The sequence below is a fragment of the Geotrypetes seraphini genome, chromosome 4, assembly GCF_902459505.1.
Source record: "Geotrypetes seraphini chromosome 4, aGeoSer1.1, whole genome shotgun sequence".
Classification (NCBI taxonomy): domain Eukaryota; kingdom Metazoa; phylum Chordata; class Amphibia; order Gymnophiona; family Dermophiidae; genus Geotrypetes; species Geotrypetes seraphini.
The window spans coordinates 143,839,017-143,860,187 of record NC_047087.1 but is presented as its reverse complement, the minus strand read 5'-3'; the positions used below and the strand labels follow the sequence as shown (position 1 = coordinate 143,860,187).

Genomic DNA, 21,171 nt, shown 5'->3' with positions numbered 1-21,171 from the left:
TGGATCCTTGAGCTTGATGGCCACACACCTTTGCAAGTAGAATGGGAGCTTTTTTATATCCTTTTACCCCATTAACTAATTCCAAGAATCTGTAGGAGGGCTGTTCAAAAAATATCAGACCTTTATTCATAAAAAATACTCGTATTCAGATACAATAATCTTATATGAATCTCTTTTTAAGGATACGGTCACTGAGGCACAAAATCTATATATACTACGTATCAATAAGGGATCAAAGAGGAAAAAGAATAAAGAACTGGCGTGGCTCACTGTAGAGGTTAAGGAAGCGATCAGAGACAAAAAAACCTTGTTTAAGGAATGGAAAAGATAAAAAACGGACAAAAACTGGAATAAGCACAAACAATATCAATGCAGGTACCATAAGGCGGTAAAAGGAGCCAAAAGAGACTACGAGGAAAAAATAGCCAAGGAGGTGAAAAACTTCAAGCCATTCTTTCGATATATTAAAGGGAAACGACCCACGAAGCAAGCGGTGAGACCGTTGGATGACCAAGGAACAAAGGGAGCGCTAAAGGAGGACAAAGCAATCGCAGACAGACTGATCATGTTTTTTGCGTCTGTATTTACCAAAGAGGATATATTCAGCATACCGGAACCTATCAGGCTACATGCTGGAAGTGAAAACGGGAAACTGACAGGGTTAACAGTCAGTTTAGTAGAGGTATACAGGCAGATTGATAGGCTCAAGAGCGATAAATCCACAGGACCGGATGGCATCCATCTGAGGGTCATCAAGGAACTGAAAGGGGCCATAGCTGAACTGCTTCAACTAATAGCCAATCTGTTGATCAAAACGGGAAAGATTCCGGAGGACTGGAAGGTGGCAAATGTTACGCTGATCTTCAAAAAAGGTTCGAGGGGAGACCCAGGAAACTACAGACCGGTGAGTCTGACCTCGGTACCGGGAAAGATGATAGAGGCGCTGATAAAGGACCGCATCATTGATCACCTTAATGGACACGGTCTGATGAGGACCAGCCAACATGGTTTCAGCAAAGGCAGATCTTGTCTGACAAACTTGCTGCACTTCTTTGAGGGAGTGAACAAGCAGATAGACAAGGGCGACCTGATCGACATTGTATATCTGGACTTTCAGAAGGCGTTCGAAAAGGTTCCACATTAACAACTACTTTGCAAAATTGTGAGCCATGGAATCGAGGGTGAAATACTCACGTGGATTAAAAACTGGCTGGAGCATAGGAAACAGAGAGTGGGGGTAAATGGACAATACTTGCACTGGAAGAGCGTCACCGCTGGGGTGCTTTGACCCGCGCTCTTCAACATCTTTATAAACGATCTGGACATAGGTAAGATGAGTGAGGTGTTTAAATTTGCGGACGATATGAAGTTATTCAGAGTAGTGAAGACACAGGGGGACTGTGAAGATCTGAAACGTGACGTAATCAGGCTCGAGGAATGGGCATCGACATGGCAGATGAGGTTCAATGTGGACAAGTGTAAAGTGATACATGTCAGTAACAAAAATCTCATGCACAAATACAGGATGTCTGGGGTGGTTCTTGGAGAGACCTCCCAGGAAAGGGACTTGGGAGTTCTGATCGACATATCGATGAAGCTGTCCATGCAATGTGCGAGGACGGTGAAAAGGGCGAACAGAATACTAGGAATAATAAAGAAGGGGATCACGAACAGATTGGAGAAGGTTATCATGCCGCTGTACCGGGTCATGGTGCACCCTCACCTGGAGTACTGTGTACAGCACTGGTCACCATACATGAAGAAGGACATGGTACTACTCGAAAGGGTCCAGAGAATAGTGATTAAGATGGTTAAGGGGCTGGAGGAACTGCTGTACAGCGAAAAATTAGAGAAACTGGGCCTCTTTTCCCTCGAACAGAGGAGATTGAGAGGGGACATGATCGAAACATTCAAGGTACTGAAGGGGATAGACTTAGTAGATAAGGACAGATTGTTCACCCTCTCCAAGATAAAGAGAACGAGAGGGCACTCTCTAAAGTTAAAAGGGGATACATTCCGTACAAACGTGAGGAAGTTCTTCACCCAGAAAACACCCTCCAGGGATTTAAGACAAAGTTAGACAAGTTCCTGCTGAACAAGGACGTACGATGATAGGGCTTGTCTCAGTTAGGGCGCTGGTCTTTGACCAGAGGGCCGTCACATGAGCAGACTGCTGGGCATGATGGACCACTGGTCTGACCCAGCAGCAGCAATTCTTATGTTCTTCAAAGTAGTCCCCTTGGGCTGCCACACACTTCTTCCAATGGTTCTGCCACTGTTGGAAGCAGCGCTGGAATGCCTCTTTTGAGATTGCTCACAACTGGTCCATCGCGTTAGAAACATAGAAAAAAAGTGGCAGAAAAGGGCTATAGCCCACCAAGTCTGCCCATTCTAGGTATCCCCCCCCTGAATTTACTCCCTTAAAGATCCCACGTGAGTATCCCATTTTTTCTTAAAATCCGTCACGCTGCTGACCTTTATCACCTGGAGTGGGAGTCTGTTCCAGTGATCCACCACTCTTTCGATGAAGAAGTACTTCCTGGAGTCGCCATGAAACTTCCCTCCCCTGATTTTCAGCGGATGCCCTCTGGTGGTCGAGGGTCCCACTAGCCCGAAGATATCATCTTCTGACTCGATGCATCCCGTGATGTACTTATACGTTTCAATCATATCTCCCCGTTCTCTTCTTTCCTCAAGTGAGTACAGCCACAATTTCTTTAGTCTTTCTTCATACGTGAGATCCTTGAGCCCCATTACCATCCTGGTGGCCATTCTCTGAACCGACTCGATCCTCAGCACGTCCTTTTGGTAGTGTGGTCTCCAAAACTGAACACAGTACTCTAAGTGAGGCCTCACCATGGCTCTGTACAACGGCATCATAACTTCAGGTCTCCTGCTGACGAAACTTCTGCGGATACACCCCATCATTTGTCTTGCCCTGGAGGAAGCCTTCTCCACTTGAATGGCAACTTTCATGTCCTCGCTAATGATCACTCCTAGATCGCGTTCCTCCGTGGTCCTAACCAAGGTCTCACCATTTAGTACATAAGTTCTACACGGATTTCTCTTGCCCAGGTGCATTATCTTGCATTTTTTAGCATTGAAGCCTAGCTGCCAAGTGTTTGACCATTGTTCCAGTAGCAGTAGGTCGTGTGTCATATTATCAGGTAATAAGCATCTGCCTACTATGTTGCAAAGTTTGGCGTCGTCGGCGAACAGTGATACCCTTCCTCTAAGTCCTTGCGTCATATCTCTTATGAATAAGTTGAATAGAATCGGGCCCAGGACCGATCCCTGCGGCACTCCACTGATCACGTCCGACGCTTCGGATGGGGTACCGTTTACCACCACCTTCTGAAGTCTGCCGCTCAGCCAATCCCCAACCCATGTAGTTAGAATGTCTCCTAATCCTATCGATTTCAGTTTGTTCAGTAATCTTCGATGAGGGACGCTATCAAATGCTTTACTGAAGTCTAAATATACCACGTCCAGTGACTCTCCGGCGTCCAGTTGTCTAGTAACCCAGTCAAAAAAGCTAATCAGATTAGATTGGCAGGATCTACCCCGGGTGAACCCGTGTTGGTGTGGATCATGGAGATTTTCTTCATCCAAGATTGTGTCAATATGCTGTTTGATCAGTGTTTCCATGAGTTTACACACTATAGACGTGAGACTCACTGGTCTGTAGTTTGCTGTCTCTGTCCTGCAGCCCTTTTTGTGGAGTGGGATTACGTTGGCGGTTTTCCAGTCCAAGGGGACCCTTCCTGTGCTTAGGGAAAGATTGAAAAGAACAGATAATGGTTCTGCCAGGACTTCCCTTAACTCCCTGAGCATTCTGGGGTGTAGGTTATCCAGTCCCATGGCTTTGTTTATTTTGAGTCTTGATAGTTCGTTGTAGACACTACTGGGCGTAAATTCAAAATCATGAAACGGGTCTTTCCGGTTATCTCCCGTCTGAAGCTGTGGACCAGCTCCCGGCGCTTCACGGGTGAACACTGAGCAGAAGTATTGGTTTAGTAATTCTGCCTTCTCAGAGTCTGATTCAGCAAAGTTACCGTCCGATTGCTTCAAGCGTACTATCCCATCTTTGTTTCTTTTCCTGTCCCTGATATAGCTGAAGAAAGATTTATCCCCTTTCTTGATTTTCCATGCTAGCTCTTCCTCCATTCGGAGTTTGGCCTCTCTGACTGCTGTTTTGACAGCTTTGGATCTGTCTAGATAGTCCTCTTCTGTCCCCTCTCTGCCTAAATGTTTGTAGGCAATAAATGCGTCTTTTTTCTGTTTAACTAGGTCTGAAATTTCTTTACTGAACCATTGGGGTCTTTTGTTTCTCCTGCGTTTACTTACTGTCTTTTTGTATCGGTCTGTTGCTTCATGTAGTATGGACTTCAGAGACGACCACATTGTCAGTTTGTGCTTGTTTATGTAGTTCCTGATGGACGAAATCTGCCATGCGGTTGAAGTCTGTGCCTCTAAATTTGAGAACTCTTGTTGCTGTGTTTGTTTTTGGGAATCCTTTCTTGAGGTTGAGCCATACCATATTATGGTCGATGGAAGCCAGTGTGTCTCCTACTGAGACTTCCATGACACTATCTCCATTGGTGAGGACTAGGTCTAGTAACGCCTGGTCCCTGGTGAGCTCCAATACCAATTGCTTGAGGCGTGCACCTTTTATGGAGTTTAATATTCTTTTGCTGCTACCCGTAGTCGCGGAGAGTGTGTTCCAATCTGCATCTGGCATGTTGAAGTCTCCTAGCATTACTGAGTCCCCTCGCAGTGTGATATTCTCTATGTCCTCGATTAATTCCATGTCTTTATCTTCCTGTTGCCTGGGAGGTCTATATATCACACCAAGGTATAGGCATTTTTCATTCCCTCTGGCCAGATTCACCCAGAGGGATTCCCCGGTGTATCTAACATCTGTGATTCTGGTGGTTTTGATGCTTTCCTTAGTGTATAGCGCTACTCCTCCTCCCAATTTACCCACTCGGTCGCAACGAAGTAGGTTGTACCCTGGTATAACCATATCCCACCCATGCGATTCCGTGAACCAGGTTTCGGATATCGCTATCACATCAAGATCGGTGTTTGTTATCTCAGTCTCTAATTCTAGAATCTTATTACCCAAGCTGTGTGCATTAATATACATAGCCCTCCATATCTGTGAAGAGTTTACTTTATTAGTTAGTGTGGCTCCTAAAAATTCAGTGATATTTCTCCCTGACTTATCATGGGTATCATTGGTACTTACCTTAGACTTGGTAGTGTGAATGCGACTTGCCTCCTCAGGGTGGTTTCTTACTGCTCTGGGATATAAGTATGTACCCTCCCCCGACTTACCTAGTTTAAAGCCCTGTGGAGTAGGCGGGCCAGACGATGTCCAAATACATTTCTACCTCTTCTGGTTAGGTGGAGTCCGTCTGGTCCTTGTAGTCCCTGGAGCGTCTCGCCGTGGTTTAGGAATTCAAAGTTCATTTCTATGCACCATCCTCGGAGCCATTTGTTAGTCCGTCGAATACGCTCTTCTCTAGCTCTGCCTTTGTTTTTTACTGGAAGAATTGACGAAAAGACCACCTGGGCTCCTATCTGCTTCAACTTCTTTCCCAGCGCTCCAAAATCTCTGGGGATGTTCTCTGTGGCATTCCTAGCAGTGTCGTTTGTGCCTACATGGATGAGAAACATGGGAAAATGATCATTAGGTTTTAGAATTTTGTCTAGGTTAGTGGTAATATCCTGGATCCTGGCTCCAGGGAGACAGTAAACCTCTCTTGACTGCAAATTAGGCCTGCAAATCGGTCCCTCGGTGCCCCTTAGCATGGAGTCACCAATGACTACCACTCTTCGTTCCTTCCGATGGGGCTGGTCTGCGTGCTCTGGATTTGATGTTGTGAGCTGGGTATCTTCATGAGTCTCTTCAGCTATTTCCTCGGTGGTTCCATCCTGTAAGATCTGAAATCTATTTCTTAGGGTTAGCTGTGGTATTGAAGAACGGCTATCCTGTTGAAGAGAAAAAGAAGAAGAAGAGAGTGAGAATGAGGTAGGTTTGTTTCGCTTGCTCGTAGAGGAGGTTACTAATTGCCAGGGGCCAGCATCTCCAATCATCTCCTGTACTCTAAACGTTGTGTTTAGTGCTGTAGGTTTGGGTGTGTCGAGAATGGACCTGTCGTGGGTTCTCTCTGTGATGTGTGACAGTTCCAGGATGGCGTCGTCGATGAAGGTCTCGTCATCCCTTATGCTCCTCAGGCGCTTTACCTCCTCCCTGAGGCTCAGTAGTTCCTGCAAGGTATCTTCACCTAAGTTTCCCAGCTCCTCTGTCTGCGTAGAGACTGTAGTGCACTTTGAGAGGGGGGGGAGGTCTCGGTCTGCACTGAGACCTCTGCCCTCTGAACCATGTCGCCCTCTGCCTTCTGTGTACAGACCTCGAGCATCCCCTGTGTCCCTCCGGATGCTGGAGTGTCGATCTTGATAGTAGCTTTGGTACTCCGTGTCCTCCCTGCCATTTCCAAGTTAGAGCAATTTAGTTCTGTAAAGAGAAAGGGTGAGACGTTAGAGAGTATGTAAGGAGAAAGAAGATAGAGATATTAAAGATATCAGAATTTTTTTATTTTTTTTTTAATATATATAGGGTCTGAGAGGATCAAGGGAGGATAAACTATCTGGTTGAGAGTGTAAGAAAGTGTATGGGTGTGAGAAGAAAGGATTAGCTATCTGGCTGAGAGTGTAAGAAGGTGTATGGGTGTGAGAAGAGAGGAGGAAGAGTGTGATTGATCGAAGAGTTTAGATTAGGCTCTTCTCAAGGCCCTTCGCAAAGGCGCTCTCGCTAAGGCGAGCGCCTTTGCCGCTCGCCTTCGCTGCGCACCGAATAGCTGCGCGCCGTTGGCCCGCCTCCTTTTATGGAGGGGCCCGGCGCCAACTGCTGATGCGGTGGGGGTGGGCGGGGCTACACGCCGCTACCCCGAAGCCGCGTTGGATGTTTGCCGCTCGCCCTCGCGCTTCCTTAGCCCTCTCCTGCTCCTTTCTGCCTCGTGTGCTGTTTGCAGGTATCTCTCCCTCTCCTACAGCAGTGGCCTGACCGTCGGCTCTCCTCCTTTTATGGAGGGGCCCGGCGCCAACTGCTGATGCGGTGGGGGTGGGTGGGGCTACACGCCGCTACCCCGAAGCCGCGTTGGATGTTTGCCGCTCGCCCTCGCGCTTCCTTAGCCCTCTCCTGCTCCTTTCTGCCTCGTGTGCTGCTTGCAGGTATCTCTCCCTCTCCTACAGCGTTCTGCATGATGTCTTCTTTTGACTGAAATCTGGTCCCTTTCAGTGGCATTTTCAGCTTGGGGAAAAGCCAGAAGTCATACGTGGTCATGTCAGGAGAGTAGGGATCCTGAGGAATCACAGGTGTGTTGTGTTTGACCAGGAAACTCCGTATCAAATGTGAAGAATGGGCAGGTGCATTATCATGATGGAGCTGCCAATTGCCCGCTGCCCACAAGTCTGGCTGTTTGTGTCTCACAGCGTTACAAAGTCTACGCAGAAACTCTTGGTAGCACCCCTTGGTGATTCGACGATCCTGCATCACCAGGATTCTCACTTGGTCAATGACTATCTCATTTCTGGATGTTGAGGGCCTACCAGAATGTGCTTTACTCTTCACCAGTGGTCTCAAATTTGCAGCCCGGGGGCCACATGCGGCCCGCCAGATACTATTTTGAAGCCCTCTGTATGTTTATCATAATCACAAAAGTAAAATAAAACAGTTTCTTGATCATATGTCTCTTTAGCTATACATTACAATATTATTATTAAGACTTAGCCAAAAGGAAAGAATTATAAACTATAAAGAGTTTTACCTCATGCAAAATTGTCATTTCTTTAATGAGACATTAACTATTTTTTTCTGAGACCCTCCAAGTACCTACAAATCAAAAATGTGGCCCTGCAAAGCGTTTGAGTTTGAGACCACTGCTCTTCACTGATGTGCGGCCATCTCTAAAGCGGGTTTACCACTCCTTTATCTGTGTGGTGTCCATTGCTTCATCCCCAAAGGCCTATTTAATCTTGTGGATCGTTTCCACTTGGGAATCACCAAGTTTTACACAAAATTTAATGCAGTAGCGTTCAACTTTTTCTGTCATTTTGTCAAAAATTAAAATTGAACAGCGCTCACTTACACTTCCTCACTCATCGGCAGTCTGCTATCGACTGACAGCTTCTGTAGGCGGAAAAAAGTTGAAGCATGTGCATTAGGGTCACTTACATACATGCACCAAACCACGCCTCCCTAGCTTTATTTGTTTGTGCAAGAAAAATTAAGGTCTGATACTTTTTGAACAGCCCTCGTAGATACCATGTGCTTTTGCAGCCTCTACAAGTAGCATGGAGAGCCCTATGACTAAATGGAATACGATTACACCACATATTGATGTCTTGCTTATTATTGATAACTTGGATTTCCCTCAAGGACTTGACACTGAGCCCTTCGCCCACCTGGCCCGTCATGGGATACTGCATGTTTTTTCATTAGTTAAACATGGGAGGCATGATCCTTTGATCATATAATATGGGAGAAGGAAGTTTTGCAGCAGGATATTTTTTTGCATAGTTGCAAATTTCACATTATATACATACTATGCAGAGGGAGAGATTCTTTTAGGACTTGGAGCTAAACTTGAGGAATTTTTTGAACCAGATGAGGACTCCTCTTGTTCAGTTTCAACCTTACATAAATCTTTATGTACTTTAGTTCCTTCATGCAACTATGATCATATTAAGAAATGAAACAGATTTGAGTACCCGTTTATGTTCCAAGTCCTTTAGAAGGATCCTCACACGGATACCAACTATTGTCCATAGTGCATATTAAAAAGAATGTCAATATCGAACTGCCATTGGATCCTACTTTTGCCAAGTGCAGGCTTATCATGCTGACTGTGTTTCTGTTAAGACCTGTTTGAAGTGTGGTATAACTGCCAATACTATTTCCCATGCCTTTTGGCTCAGAATACTGACTTATATGGGGGCCCTCATACATAGGGTAGCAAAACCCTGTCAGGCTGTGCTGTTTAATGATTGGGATTCCAAAACATATGGGAAAGAAAGGTGTCTATTATTAAGCAAAGCTTGTATTATGGGGAAAAATGCAATTTACAGCATTGGCTCTCACCACAGTCCCTGTCCTTTTGGTGTTGAAGAGCTGCTTATCTTAATCTACTGTTATTGGAAGCTTGTGATGCCTATCTCACTATTAAGAGGAAAAGGCACTTCTGGAAGGTGTGGGAGCCTTATATTCACGTATTATTCCCCAGGGCAAGTAGAATGGTGTTAATTACTCTATCTTTATAGCACTGATATGGATTAGACTTATGTGCTTGTATACAGTAGGACTGTACATTAACATTTTTAATCCCATGATTAATCGTGGTTAAAATTTTAATCGCATGATTAATCGCATAAAGCACCCCTATATGGTGCAATATAGAGATTGCAGATGTAAATTCTCAAAATTGACATATTTCAATTAAACTAAAAATAAAATCATTTATTGTACCTTTATAGTCTTGGTGATTTTTTTTTTCTCTAATCTTATTTTTTTACTCTAATCTTATTTCCTGACTCTGGTTCTGCTTCTCTGTGCTCTCAACACAGTTCTGTGTGGCATTAGCAGATCACCGGGGAAGGGATAGGGGGCAGTGGCACCAGCAGCTGTTCCGAGGTGGTGGTCACGGGGATCAGGACTCATAAACAGGGCTGGTGGTAGACCTGCCGGGGCTCAGGGCAGAAATTAAGGAGGGAGAACCCCCAAAACATTTCCTCCTGGCCCCTCCCCAATCTCCCCATCCACCAAAGCCCTCCCATTCAGTATTGCTCTCTCCCTCCTCACCACCCCTGGGTCCACCATCTTTCCCTTTCTCTTACCAACTGCCCTCCCATCCAGAATCTCCTGTCTTCCTCTTCCCCTCCCTCCCACTACCTCCAAATCCACCATATCTCCCTTTTTCTTTCCAAATGCCCTCCACTTTCCTCTACCCCCATCCCTCCCTCCCCTCCATTCTCAGGTCCACCATCTCTGCCTTCTTCTTCCCAAATACCCTCCCATCCAGTATCTCTTCCTTCCTCCTCTTCTTCCTTCCAGGAACATTAGATAGGGGGTCAAGCAGGGCAGCTCCAGAGGGAGGGGGGCCTCTGGACGGGTTGTCCTTCTCCTCTTCCCCTCACTGTCCAAAGCCTCCACCACTCACCATTTAAAATTCAAGAGAATTGCCAGCAAGGTAGTTGTTGTCCATGTAGTGTACATGCACACAACACAAGCACACCAGCTGAGCCCACATAAAATAAAACCAAATAATTCCTTTGCAGCTTAGCCGGGACTTACTTGGTTTTATTTTAGGCTCACGATTGTGCTGTGTTGTATGCTCAGACAACACATGCACAAAAGCTGGAGGTAAAAATAAAAACCCAACTCCCCCTCCGGAGCCATCGAACAATCCCCTGATGCCACGACTAGGGCCCCCCATGTTGCCGAGACCCCCCCCCCCGCCTCCCCGTGTTTAAAAATAAAATCAGCAGGAGTAATGCCCACGCCAAAATCAGCAGGAGTAATGCCCATGCCCTCCTGTCACAGTACAGGCCCCACCAGCCTGGCCACAAGGCCTTCCCCAACCTCCCGTACCTTTTTTAGAAGACCCAGCAGAAGGGATGCTCACTCCTACTGGCAGGCCCACCTCTTCAAACTGGTGGTCCTTCCCCTTCCCAATGCATCCCAGGATGCACCGGGCATGGGCCTAAGGCCCTGATTGACTTGGGTGCCTAAATCCCCTCGCAGGGGAGGGGCCTTAGGCACCTGAGCCAATCAGGGTCTTAGGCTCCTCCCAGGATGCACTGGGAAGGGGGAGGCCTGCCATTTTGAAGAGATGGGTCTGCTGGAAGGAGGGAGTGGGAAACTCTTCTGCCGAGCCTTCTAAAAAAAAGTTCAGCCAGATGGGGAGGCCCTGAGGCAAGAGGGAGTGGGCTTTCCTCTGTCCCATTCAATTTAAAGGTGGAAGGTTGTTGGGAGGTTTGGGAGTTTGGCCCGATGGAAGGGAGTTCAGGGGCTGGGCATGGTGGGAGGAGGGGGGTATCCGGAGCGCTCAGTATGGAAGGAAGGAATTGGGGACTCTTCCTGCCAGCAGGATTCCCCCGAAGTAGCTCAGCTGATAAGGGCTTCCTCTGCCACGATCAGCTCAGCTGGCAAGGAGCGCAACAGTGGCAGGCATGTGTGGGGGATTTTTTTGACTGAAGGGAAAGGGGAGGGGAGGAGCTCTTTTTATAAGAACATAAGCAATGCCTCTGCTGGGTCAGACCTGAGGTCCATCGTACCCAGTAGGCCACTCATGCGGCGGCCCAACAATAATCCTGTGCAATAATCCTCTATCTATACCCCTCTATCCCCTTTTCCAACAGGAAATTGTCCAATCCTTTCTTGAACCCCAGTACCGTACTCTGCCCTATTACACCCTCTGGAAGTGCATTCCAGGTATCCACCACACGTTGAGTGAAGAAAAACGTCCTAGCATTCGTTTTGAATCTGTCCCCTTTCAACTTTTCTGAATGCCCTCTTGTTCTTTTATTTTCCGAAAGTTTGAAGAATCTGTCCCTCTACTCTCTCTATGCCCTTCATGATCTTGTAAGTTTCTATCATATCCCCTCTAAGTCTCCTCTTCTCCAGGGAAAAAAGACCCAGTTTCTCCAATCTCTCAGCGTATGAAAGGTTTTCCATATCTTTTATCAAACGTATCGCTCTCCTCTGAACCCTCTCGAGTATCGCCATAGCCTTCTTAAGGTACAGCGACCAATATTGGACGCAGTACTCCAGATGTGGACGCACTATCGCCCGATACAACGGCAGGATAACTTCTTTCGTTCTGGTTGTAATACCCTTCTTGATTATACCTAGCATTCTATTCGCTCTCTTAGCGGTCACTGCGCACTGTGCCGTCGGCTTCATTGTCATGTCCAGCAATACCCCCAAGTCCCTTTCTTGGGTACTCTCATTCAATAACATCCCTCCCATCGTATAGCTGTACCTCAGGTTTCTGCTTCCCACATGTAGTACTTTACATTTCTCAACGTTGAACTTCATCTGCCATCTCGTTGCCTATTCCCCCAGTTTGTTCAAGTCCCTTTGTAATTCTTCGCAGTCCTCTTTAGTCTGAGCTCTACTAAATAGTTTGGTGTCATCTGCAAATTTTATTATCTCGCACTTCGTCCCTGTTTCTAGATCATTTATAAATATATTAAATAGCAGCAGTCCGAGCACCAAGCCCTGCGGAACACCACTCGTGACCCTCCTCCAGTTTGAGTAGTGGCCCTTCACTCCTACCCTCTGTTTCCTTCCCGCCAACCAATTCCTGATCCATCTATGTACGTCTCCTTCCACCCCATGGTTCTTCAGTTTCCGAAGTAGGCGTTCATGGGGTACCTTGTCAAAGGCCTTTAGAAAATCTAGATATATGATGTCTATGGGGTCTCCTCTGTCCATCTGTCTGTTAACTCCTTCGAAGAAGTGCAATAAGTTCGTTAGGCACGATCTCCCCTTGCAGAATCCCTGTTGGCTGGTTATCAGAAGTTTGTTTCTTTCAAAATGTTCATCGATATTGTGTTTTATCAGCGCTTCCGCCATTTTCCCCAGAACCGAGGTCAGACTCACCAGTCTGTAGTTTCCCGGGTCACCTCTTGATCCCTTATTAAAGATGGGCGTAACATTGGCTATTTTCCAATCCTCCGGGATCTCGCCTGTTTTCAGGGATAGATTACAAATTTGCTGAAGTAGTTCCGCTATTTCCTCCTTTAGTTCCTTCAGAACCCTTGGGTGGATTCCGTCCAGACCCAGGGATTTGTCAGTTTTTAATTTTTCTATCTGCCTGTGTACGTCCTCAAGGCTCACTTCCATGGATGTAATTTTTCTGCTTGATCTCCATTGAAGATTTGCTCAGGTTCTGGTATGTTGGATGTGTCTTCATTTGCAAAGTTAAGCCATTCTGCCACATGTTAAGTCTTTCTGCCACTTCTTTCTCCTCCTTCACCACTCCCTTCCTGTGTCCGTCGTCCAGCGGTCCCACCTCCTCCCTAGCTGGCTGCTTCCATTTAACATATCTAAAGAACGGTTTGAAATTTTGTGCTTCCCTGGCTAACCTCTCTGCATACTTTCTTTTGGCTTTTTGAACCACACAGTGACATTCTTTTTGATACTTCCTGTTCTCTTTCAAGTTCTCCTCAGTTTTGTCCTTTTTCCATTTCCTGAATGAATTTTTCTTATTGCCTATCACTTCCTTCACTACTTTAGTTATCCATGCCGGGTCTTTTGTTCGACTCTTTTTGCACCCCTTTCTGAATCTGGGGATATGCAGATTTTGCGCCTCGCTCACCGTGTCCTTGAAAAAAGACCAGGCACGTTCTACCATCTGCCATTTCTTGGAAGTGTTCCTAAGTTTCTTCCTTACCATTTCCCTCATTGCTTCATAGTTTCCTTTCTTGAAGTTGAAAGTAGTTGCTATGGTTTTCTTTCCTTTCGGTATCCCTATCTCAACCTTGAACTTGATCATATTATGATCACTGTTTTCCAACAGTCCCACTACTTTCACTTCCTTTGCAGGTCCCCTTAACCCATTTAGGATTAGATCCAGAGTAGCATATCCTCTCATCGGTTCTCTAACAAGCTGCTCCACGAAGCAATCTTGTGTAGCCTCCAGGAATTCTGTCTCCCTAGCGCATTTTGAGCTTCTAAGACTCTAGTCTATCCCGGGATAGTTAAAGTCTCCCATAATAACTGTGTTATCGCTATTGCATTCTCGCTTTATCTCGGCTTCCATTTCTTCATTGATATCTCCGGTTTGCCCAGGTGGATGATAGTAGAGGATTATTTCAGGCCCTGTCCTTCCCGGTATTTTAACCCATAGCGATTCCAGATTGTTGATCATCTCTGTTGTGTCCACTCTTGTCGATAGTATGCTTTCTTTTATGTATAGGGCTATTCCACCTCCTTTCTGTCCTGATCTGTCCAGGCGATAGAGCTTGTACCTTGGTAGTGCTGTATCCCATTTGTTTTCTTCATTCCACCATGTTTCAGAGACTCCAATGATGTCTATGTCCTCTGCATTAGCCATGGCTTCTAATTCCCCCATTTTGTTTCTTAGGCTCTTTGCATTGGTATATATACAATTTAGATCCTGGTTTTTCTTGTCTTCATTTCCTTTCCCTGTGCTTCGATCTTTAGTTTCTTCTCCTGTGCTATAACCCTTCTAACCTCCTCTTCTGGGTTAGTCAACTCCTGTAATTTCCCCTTTGTTTCTTCCCAGCCTTTTTCCCCCTTATCTTCACGGGATATCTTCTTCCGAATAGTCGACGCTTTGCCGACTGTCGGCTTTCCCCTTTTTCTTAGTTTAAAGCCTCTCCTGACGTTGTTTACTAGAAGTCTAGTTCCCGCCGTGCTCAGGTGCAGTCCATCTCTCCTGTAGAGCTTGCTCTTGCCCCAGAACATTGTCCAGTTCCACACGAAGTGAAACCCCTCATCCTCACACTATCTCCTCATCCTTGCATTTATTGATTGTAGTTCCTCCTGCCTTTTCACATCTGCCCTTGATACCGGTAGGATCTCTGAGAACGCTATCTTCTGAGTCCTCATCTTCAACTTCCTTCCCAGAATCTTGAACTGTTCTATCAGCGTGCTTCTTCTTCTGTAGTCTCTCCTGCTGACATCATTCGTCCCGATATGGATCATTACTGTAGTCTCTTCCGTCTCCGCTCCTTCCAGGATCTTTCCAATTTTGTCCACGATGTCCTTGGTTCTTGCTCCTGGGAGGCAGGTGACTAGTCTATCCTCTCTCCCTCCAGCTATTTGGCTGTCCACATGCCTCAGGATTGAGTCTCCCACTACGATCGCTGACTTTCCCTTCTTCAATTTTTGCTTCGGTTTCAGGTCAATGTCCTTGGAGTGTTTTGCTGCTTCCTCTTCTATGTCCTCGGTGTGCTTCGCTGTTTCTTCTTCTGGGCATCGACTAGCCATTTTCTCCCCCTCGTGCGGTGTTCCTCTGTGGGCGTCTTCTTTGAGGTCATCTGTTTCTTGTTCTCCCTTCCATGTTGGTGTTGGTGTATCTTCATCTTTCATCTGAAGTTCATTCTCTTCCACCTGTAGGCATCCTCGATGAATTTCTCGAGTTCCTTTACTTCCTCCTCAATGTGTCTCTCATTCATGAAGTCTTCAGCTGTCCTGATTGGGTCCTCCATACTGTAAAGTCCTTCTAGCTCCTGTATCTTGCTCTCTTGTCGCTCTACTTCCTTCTTCAAGCTTTTCAACTCCTGACACCGAGCGCATACATATGACTGTCTCCCCGAGGGGAGGTAGTCATACATATGATAGTCTGTGCAGAACACTGGAAAGCTCATCTTCTGGTTTCCCTCTGCTTCCATTGTCATTCACGTTTTTCCGGAGTACTCTCTTTTAGTTCACTGGTTCTTTTATACCTGTGTGAGTGTGTGTGTTCTTCTGTGTCTGCTGCTTGCTGATTCTTTACTCCTTTTGTTGTGTGTTTTGCCCTGTATTTACTCCTAATGTGTCACGTCTGTCTAGTGTTCAGTATTGTTGTGTGTTCTATGTTGGCTGACGCTCCTACTTTAAGATAACAGTTAACAGCTTACGTGTGACCTGCAGATGTTACGTTTGTAAGTGCCCTCTGTGTCTGCTTTGTTTTGCCTATATGTTCTAATAGATTTTCTGCTGTGTTAGTTATTGGTTTTCTTATCTTGTTGCCCTTCCTTGATGTACTGACTCTGCCATTGGCCCCTTCCCTTTTAAGGGGGTGCTTCAGTGGCTGACTTCAGGGGTGGGCAGAGCTAACTCTCGCCGATCCCCTTAGTCTTCTGCCTCTTCTCTCCCCTTCTCAGCTTCGGTTTGCCTCCCTTCCTTCTGTTTTGTCCTTCTAAATCCTCTCTCTCTCTCCTCTGCTTTCTCCTGCTTGCCTGCTTGTCTTACAATGTGCTCCGGAGGTTGGCCCCTCCCCTTTTAAGGGGGAGCTTCGATGGCTGACGTCAGGGGTGGGCGGAGCTAACTCACCAATCCCCTTAGTCTCGTGCCTCTTCTCTCCCTTTCAGTTTGCCTCCCTTCCTTCTGTTTTGTCCTTCTAAATCCTCTCTCTCTCTCTGCTTTCTCCTGCTTGCCTGCTTGTCTTGCAATGTCCAGTAGATAGGTGAGACATTCTAAACCAGTGGTTCTCAACCCTGTCCTGGAGGACCACCAGCCACTCAGGTTTTCTGGATTGCCCTAATGAATATGTATGGGGCAGATTTGCATGCCTGTTAACTCCATTAAATGCAAATCTTTCTCATATATATTCATTAGGGCTGGTGGTCCTCCAGGACAGGGTTGTGAACCACTATTCTAGACAACAGGGTTATTTCCCCATACTCGCATGGACTGCAGAAGTAATCCACTTTTGATTTTTTACTCTGCCTCCAGTGTACTTCACAGCTCAGTATAGTGCCCTCTAACAGTCAGTACCCAAGCATAGAAAAGCACCCTCAAATGTGAAGTAGAGGCAACTGAAACAATAGGCTAAACAAATGTTCTACTCATAAACAATTAAACAATACCTTTAGCTGCCAACATAGACTTCAAAGGAGCTCAGAAACCACTCCCTAACAAGTTGAACATATGTACACATTCTTCATAACCCCAAAAGGCTGACCAATCACCAAGAATCAGCTTGGAGAAGCATAAGAGACTGAAAGCTGAAAGCAGGCGCAGGAAGGACAGGGCGAGGTGTCTCAAATATCTCGCCTATCTACTGGAAAAGAGCTTACCAGGGTAAGTACATAATCTCTCTTTCCAGTGCAATAGGTGAGACATTCTAGACAACAAGGATGTACAAAAGCAGTCCCCCCAAAAGAGCTAGGGTGGGCTTGCTTCGCCGTCCCTCAAGACCGAGTCCTGCCTGGCAGCAACGTCCACTCTGTAGAACTTGGCAAACATGTGAAGTGAAGACCACGTGGATGCCCTGCAAATCTCTTCAGGAGGAACAGCTCGAGCTTCGGCCCACGACAAAGCCACACTCCTGATAGAATGTGCCCTGATGGAAACAGAAGACTGTTTCCCTGCCAGAATAAAAGCTGATGAAATAGCTTTACAAATCCATCTGGATATTGTGGCCTTAGAAGCAGGAGCACCGCGCTTAACTGAATGAGTCAGCACAAACAGATGGTCAGAGATCTGAAACTCATTAGTGACCTCTAAATAACGTAGGAGCACCCTGTGCACATCCAATTTCTTCAGCAGGCAATCCTGAGTTATAGAACCTGTCGGCTGATAAGCAGGCAAACACACTTCATGATTGACATGGAAAGTCAAGACAACCTTTGGCAAAAAGGAAGGAACTGTCTGCATAGAAACCCCCATCTCTGAAATACAGAAAAAAGGGTCTCTACAAGACAATGCCTGCAGTTTGGAAACCCTACGGGCAGAGGAGATGGCAACAAGAAAAACAGTCTTGCGTGTCAAATCCAAAGATAAGCATCCTGAAGAGGCTCAAAGGGAGCTCCGGCAAGGCCCGACAGCACCAAGTTAAGGTCCCAAGGCAGGAAAGGTTTCCTAACGGGCGGCCAGATCCAAAGAGCTCCCTTCAAGAAACGAGCAACATCAGGATGCGACGCCAAAGAGAATCTACTGTCCCGGGATCTAAAACAGGACAGTCCAGCATCAGAGACTGTCTCTATCTTACTATACATGTCTGTGTTGAAGGACTCTATCCTCAGGTTTTGGAAGAGGGCTTGACACTCCCTGATACTCATGAAGAATTCCTGCCAAGACTATAACTCTCTTATACTTGAGACTTTAATGTGCAGAGTGCATGATGGCATTCTTTTGTTTCTGGATAGAGATGCCATTCTGCATCCTGGCCGATTTCTTCTAATATAGATAAGTCAGCAAACTTACTTTTTCCTTGAATGTAGTAGGTAGAATGCTCAGATGTAACCATGATTTATGAGCCTAACTAGGCAACAGAGATAAGGACTTGATTTGCAATTGTCAAAGTGGTGTTCATGGTGTAGAGCAGGGGTGTCAAACTCAATCACATTAAGGGACAGAAATCCAAAACACAGGCTAAGTCACGGGCCAGACTCCACCCATCTCTGCCAAATCTCCGCCCCAGACCCTGCCCCCATAATAGTACTAATTGTAACACCATTTTTTCCATTCATTTTTCATATATACACACAATATAATCTTATTAACAGCACATAATGGTTAACCACAAAATTAAACTACACAAAGCAGACTGTATGCATTCAACATTCATTCACCCAAACCCACTGAAAAGCCACAGTAAGGCCTTTATCCAAGCCAGCCTGAAGAAAAGCAAGAATATGCGCAACTGGAGCCGAAAAAGGATCCTCCTGGTCTTGGGCACACCAATGCTGGAAAGACTTCCATGTCTTAGCGTAGGCTGACACTGTGGATGACTTCTTAGATCTGAGAAACGTTTCAACCACCGGATCCAAATGTTCTTGGTGTTCTAGGGCAGCGTGCTCAAGAGCCATGCAGTAAGCGCAAAGCGACCCGTATCTTCCATGGCCACTGGACCCTGACATAGAAGGTCTGGATAGACGCTCAGGCACAGACTGCGTCCCATACAGCTGCATCAGATCCATGTACCACGGTCTTCAAGGCCAATCGGGAGCCACCAGAATAATGCAGGCAGGATGAGCTGCAATCCTCTGAAGCACCCAGCCAATCATTGGCCAGGGAGAAAAGATGTACAGAAGAACTCCCGGAGGCCACGATTACAATAGAGCATCGAGCCCCTCAGAAAGGTCAGGATCAAGTGTCTGATCCCTCAGGACAGAAGTCTAAACATGAATGGGCAGAGCGGGCAGAGGAGGGGAGAACCCTAAGGGCACCCCGCCGTCCACAGATGTTAACGGAGGAGGCAGAGAACAGCCAGCCGCAGAACCTCCGGTTTGAAATTTGGACCACAAAAATCTTATAAAGTTAGAAAAATATCAGGTTTGTGGGGCATAGCCATCCTTAAATGACTTAGACTTGTGTTTCATAGGCTGTGGAGGGTCTGCCACCTGGCTGCCCGAAGGACCAGCGGAGTCAAGTCCCGAAGGCAATGGCGGCTGCCCCACTGGGCTAGCTGAGCATGGAATCACCTGCTTCTGTGAGGGAGAAGCAGAGCTGGTAGCTACTGCCCCACCTTGCTGCGGCATGTGGTGCAAGGCACTCAAAAATCACTAAATTTGTGCCAACTTCGCATGAGTTTACAAGAGGAGACCCTGATGCAGGGATCTCAAAGTCCCTCCTTGAGGGCCGCAATACAGTCGGGTTTTCAGGATTTCCCAAATGAATATGCATTGAAAGCAGTGCATGCATATAGATCTTATGCATATTCATTGAGGAAATCCTGAAAACTCGACTGGATTGCGGCTCTCAAGGAGGGACTTTGAGCCCCCTGCCCTGAGGACTCCATCCCAACAAGTTTACAGGCAAAAATTTGAGTTTTGAAGAAGCAGGGAGAAGATGAGAAAACAAATCCCTAAAAATCCAAGATGGCCACCAGCATTGAATTTGCACCAAAAACGCACTAAAAAACACACTTCCCAAAAATAAACAGCGATTTTAGGATTTTTTTAGGTGGGGGAAGAGGGGGGAACACTTGAAATCACAGAAAACCCCTCGAAATTAACTTTTGAAAATTGCTGTGAAAGCCTGTCAGCTCTGCTGTACTTACCGTTACCGAAGACAGTGGGCTGCACCTGCTTCCAGCTGTGTTCAGTAGCCAGTTCAGAATTCACTGTCGCAATGCTGGGAATGCCTTCTCAAAGCTGATCTTTGGGCTGACGGTCAGACTCCCCTGTCTGACTATGTCTCTGCCCCTGCAGACCACCAGATTTGCACCAGGATGGGCGGAGGTGCGAAAACGCAGCCAGCTTGCTGCGGGACACTGCTGAACCCCCTAAGCACGTCTGCACTCACCCTCCGCTTAACAGAAGGCAAGCCAACTTCAGGGATGGCCCTGAGCTCCAAGGAATCCTATTCAGACTGGCTAACAGGTACTAAGAAAGGGATTGGCCTGTCAGCTACAGACCGAAGTCTGTGAATTCACAAGCAGGGAAATCCTCCATATCACCTTGAATGTGAAAATTTTTGCAAAGGGCCAATCAGGGACTTCCCTAGACTCCTCCCTAAGGAAGTCCCTGATTGGCTGAAGTGATTCAGGCCCCTCCCAAGGGAGGAGCCTGAGGCACCTCAGCCAATCAGGGCCTTAGGCCCCTCCCCCATGCATCTGATGATGCATTGGGGTATGGCCTAAGACCACATTGTGGCAGAGGAGGCGTGGAGCAGGAGGGATTGAGCACCCCTCCTCCCAATGATATTACAAGCTACAGGGGAGGAGGTGGTCCTTGCCTGGTCAGCCGGCCGGCCTCCGAGGAGACCTGGAGCAGGAGGGACTGAGCACCCCTCCTGCTCCGAACGATATTACAAGGTACGGGGAGGGGGTGGGCCCAGCCCAGCCCAGCCCAGCCCAGCCCGGGCCCGTCGGCTGGCCTAGGTTAAGGTACAGGGAGGGAGGTGGGCCCTGCAAGGCAAGTTGGGGTTTCACGTGGCAGGAGGGAGTTGTTGGCATCCCTCCTGCCTTTTCTTCAGTGGGGCCACGTTTGGGGGGGTGCATTTTTTAGGGGTTTGGGGAGGGAGGAAGCACTTCCCGGGGGGGGGGGGGGCTTTATTTATTTATTTTTAACCGAGCACATATTTTGCATGTGTAAAACACGCAAAATATCTGCCCGATTAAAAAAAAATTACAAGTCTTGACAGCAGTGACAGGAGGCTGCTATCCTGTCACTACCGTCAGGGTCTGCGCATGCGTCGGGATCGGACAACAGCGATCCGAGCCAGCAGATGGGGGGCATTCCTCTGATCGCCTACATTTGCATATTAAAGTTTTGTGAATTCATCGGACCTGCCTGGATCGGACACGGATCAGTCCTGACAGGCAGGTTCATGAATCTAGCCCTTTGTTTTATGAGGCAACACCACATTATCAGACACAGCTTTCTACTGCCCACAAATGTTATTCTGTGATCATGCCTTCAACATGCTTAATTCCTCAGACTTCATTTCAATATCCCCTACTAACATTTCTTCTGGCATTTCCT

The 21,171-nt window shown here is 46.8% G+C and overlaps 1 protein-coding gene across 2 annotated transcripts in view; it reads left to right on the top strand.

The window, feature by feature from the left end:
• Positions 1–21,171, top strand: part of CPNE2 (copine 2) — a 476,132-nt gene that overhangs the window by 364,865 nt on the left and 90,096 nt on the right. The gene's annotated exons all lie outside the window — the stretch shown is intronic.